The 4,020-nt window shown below is 41.5% G+C and overlaps 1 protein-coding gene and 1 long non-coding RNA gene across 2 annotated transcripts in view; one reads left to right on the top strand and one right to left on the bottom strand.

The window, feature by feature from the left end:
* LOC106466673 (mitogen-activated protein kinase kinase kinase 9-like) overlaps positions 1-4,020 on the bottom strand; it is a 38,726-nt gene that overhangs the window by 4,233 nt on the left and 30,473 nt on the right. The gene's annotated exons all lie outside the window — the stretch shown is intronic.
* Positions 1-4,020, top strand: part of LOC111087588 — a 20,838-nt gene that overhangs the window by 1,585 nt on the left and 15,233 nt on the right. Inside the window, exon 2 of the long non-coding RNA XR_002612270.1 lies at positions 2,095-2,101. This is a non-coding gene — a long non-coding RNA (uncharacterized LOC111087588). The remainder of the gene's footprint in view (positions 1-2,094; positions 2,102-4,020) is intronic.

Here is a 4,020-nt window from a genome sequence, read left to right as displayed (position 1 = left end):
TGAATGCTCACATCCTTTTAATTATGTTTGAAATTATGAACATTGCTCAACATCATGAAATTAACCTTATTTTCAATAAGCAATCCTGAAAAATATTTGGGGGTGCTTAACTTTTTTCCAGGTGTATATATACACCACTAGGTAAGCCACTAGTGATTTTGAAGAAGCACTCCATCTCACCAGTGTGCACTGTAACCTTAAAGATATTTGGTGTGGGATTATAAGAAACATAAATGACCAGGCAACACTCACCACTGAGCGAGATCCGAACAGGTATCAAAGAAGAAGGAGGACCCTGAAAGAAAACATAATAACAAAAGACTCCCAAGTGAGAGTTGAACTGGTATGTGTAGAATCACCACAAGAGGTAGATGATATCCACCACAGAAGGACACAGCCAGATGGTGTAGATAATGAGCATCAAAGGTAGGGGGAATAGTACACATTCCAGCCTGGATGATATCCTCCAAACGACAATGAAAATAAGCCACTAGAAACACGGTGATATGTTGAATCTGATGAGACAAGACATGATAAAAGATGCCTTTCGAAGGAGAGAAAAGAGGAATTCAACCTAATAAGCTGATGACCCAAACCATAATGGTGATGGGGGGAGATCACATGACAAAGAAGAGTTCCAGGGAAGAAACAAACAGAAATGGGAACCACAAAAGGAAGTTGTACATGCCACATAGCATTGCAGAGCCCACACAAGACACAGGAGGTGATCTGGATCTGACCTGGAAGAAATATTGGAAATGGAAGGGATGGAGATGGGTGTAAAGGCAGATATTCCTTCACGAGAAGCTGAGTTCTTGGTGATTGCGGGCAAGGTCCAAGTATAGCACAATATATGTACTATGATAAAGGGCATGGGAAACATCTATCACAAAAAAGGTCAGACCATTGACGACCACAAATCAGGAGAAGAAAATAGATCTTGAGGAAAGATTATACAAGGAACATGAAGCCAAAGGTTCAAAAACAGGTTAGAAAAAGGCAAACAGGACGACATTGAAAACCCCAAAAGGCACTGGAAAAGTACAGTGAATGTGAAGAACCTGAAAGAACTGGAACAGGAATGAAAGGGTGGAAGAGAATAAGACCCGGCAGAATCTGGTAAAATGAAATGTGTTGGACAATGCTGCTCTATAACCAGAAACTGTCAAAACTGAAAGATCCTGACTGTCCAGCCAGGTGAACCAGAAAAGGTGAGGAATGGAAGGGCAGAAACCTTGTCAGAGAGACCAATGACTAAAAGTAGCCCAAAATTGTTGGTAAACCGACAATGTGGAAGGTCAGACTAAAAGGGAAAGGAGAGAAGCATCACTTGGTGTCAGGCCCTGTCTCCTAGCAAGGGACCTGACAAAAGCCATGCATGAAACCAGTAAGGGGAGATGGAAGATGTTAAATTGAGGTTGATGAAGGAGAGGAAACAGAAGAAGAGGCAGAGGTGATGACAACAGTAAATGCATCAGAAGAGGGAATCAAGGCTTAGCCGGCCAAAACTGAACCACCAAGAAAACTCGACACAGAGTGGTGTGTACCAGGGAGATCACTTTGGGGAGGAGATGTATAGGTGGGAAGGACTAAATGTGATGGCTCCACCATTCCTGAAGGCATCTATCCCTAAAGTCTGATGATGAGGAAATGAATGACAGTTTGTTAAGATGAGTGGCAAATGCAACGAGAGCATCACCACCAAAAAAAATGAGGATCAAGGGACCACTTCATGGCAATGACCATGTGCAGACTTGATAACCAATCCACAACAAGATACAAAACACTGAATATGGTAAGCTTGGAGCTGTATTTGGTGCGCGTGGGTCCGGAATAGGAGCTCCAGAGTCCAAAAACAAAAAAGACCTGGATTTGTTACTCTTTGTTAGTTGATGTACGAGATCACCGTGGAGTTGTCAGAATGCACCATAACCACAATCCCACTCAGAAGACAGAGAAAACGAGACATATCTTGATGAACAGCTAAGAGCTCTAAAACATTGACATGAAGCTCATATTCGGACAATAAATAAATCCCGCAAATCTCCAGGGAATCAAGATATGCAACCCAACCCAGAAAAGCATCAGTAAAAGGATGCAGGTCTGGACGAAGAGGAGGAAGAGGAACACCAACTGTAGTAAGGCCTCTGTTCAGCTATAACAGAGGGATCCCCACTGAAAGTCCATCAGTCATGGAATTCCCACTGGAGGGGATGCATGTGAACAGAACAGAGGGATATGAGAGCCTCCAACTAAGCCCACATCCCCAAAACAGAGAGAACATCTAGATCTTGAAGAGAATGAGAGGATAGGGCCTTGATGACCAACTGCACAACATTCTAAAGACATAGTGGAGAAGGCATCCAACTGAGATGAGAATCATAGAAACTTCCAAGGGGACTACCATACTGCATAGGGGGAAAGGATGGACTTCTCCAATGTGATTAACCAACCCACATGAGCAGCCTCCTCCAGGAGCAATTGAGTGTAGTTAGAAGACACTGAACTGTAGACTGGTTCCCATTGGGCCTGATCCCACTGAGTAGTCACCTATATCACTTTCGACGGTCTTGGGGGAAAGAGGAAAAATAATGAAAAAACGAGAATGTCGACATGCAGGTAAGGGATGAGGCGTGGAAGTGGGAGAATGTGAAACAGTAAGAGGATCAGGAGCCATGGAGAAGATTGTGAGAAACAATTAGCAAGGGACAATAGGGAAGTATATGCAACCCAACCATGTCAAAACAGAACTTGAAAGAGTAAGAACAGTCCAAAAAATGGTGTTGCACAAAACTAAGAGACCCTGAAGTCCCCAAAGGAAGATGGGGAGGAGAACTCCAGCAAGCAGCACGTCTCTTCCCAACTGGTTCCAACAACAAGGCAACCAGTTAAGTAGGGAAAGGGTCAATGAAGAGAAACTCACGAAAGTCGACCACAGAAGGGATTAGATCCTCCAAAAAACTGTATATGAACTTCAATGTCTGGAGAAGTTTTACCAAGTTGTCCTTAACAGCGACCTCTTACAAAAGGGAATGATAGGTCTCATGGAAAATAGGAAAAAATCAAAATGTGACAAACCTGTGCAACAAATGGGAGGAAATTAGTAGAAGGCCAAACCTCCTCCACAGGTGCAGGACATGGCTGTTTGACAAAAGGAGGAGGTCAAGGCCCCATGTAAGAATCTAACACCCAATGAACCAAGGCTTGCAGCTCCTCAGCAGATAATGTTGATCCTGAAGCCTAGATAATAGGTGTGTGTGTCCCCAGTAACTGCAGGAGCAATGGCAGTAATCACAGTATAATGCAAATTCAAAATTCACAATAATTAGTGTGAAAGTAGTAATTAAAGTCAGTAGCACACCAGAATGTAAGAATGAGCAAACTTGAGCAAAAAAAATTATAAAGTCTGAAATATCAGCGAAAAAAAGTATAGCAAGCAAGAAACTTGTACTGTGCCAGTCAATAAAACTGAGTTTCACATCAAGTAATATAAAGGGAGCCAGCTACTCTAGGAATGTGTCATTCTCCTACTGGTGGAGGATTGTTGCATGCTCTATGCATGCTAAATGAACAGCTTGAACTTATGGGGTATAAAGGCTAGTGCATCAAGCAAGAAAATTTCTTTTCAAAGTATTTGAGGGCATGTAAGATCAAGAAAAGCTATTGTGTGAGAGGAGGTATGTATCATATTGGAAGCTAAAAGTCTAAAGCTTTTGTTGGAAATACTTAAGGTTGAACTGCCCTCTGTAGGGAGATATAACTCATTAACCAAGTTTTGTCACTCACACACACAGTGAAATACTTGTGTTCCAAATATTTCTATTTTTCTGTCAGATGACCCTACCACACTGTTTGTTAATGGAGTTTTATTTAACTCCTTGGTTACATAGGAGCCTACTTGGTACATCCACTATTTATATTCCCCTTCAATTGACTTCAATATATATATATATATATATATATATATATATATAGTTATTATGTCCCTACTTCTATAAGTAATAATATAATAATAATATA

The sequence above is a fragment of the Limulus polyphemus genome, unplaced genomic scaffold (genome assembly GCF_000517525.1).
Source record: "Limulus polyphemus unplaced genomic scaffold, Limulus_polyphemus-2.1.2 Scaffold2339, whole genome shotgun sequence".
Classification (NCBI taxonomy): Eukaryota; Metazoa; Arthropoda; class Merostomata; order Xiphosura; family Limulidae; genus Limulus; species Limulus polyphemus.
This window is presented reverse-complemented; position numbering and strand designations above follow the sequence as displayed.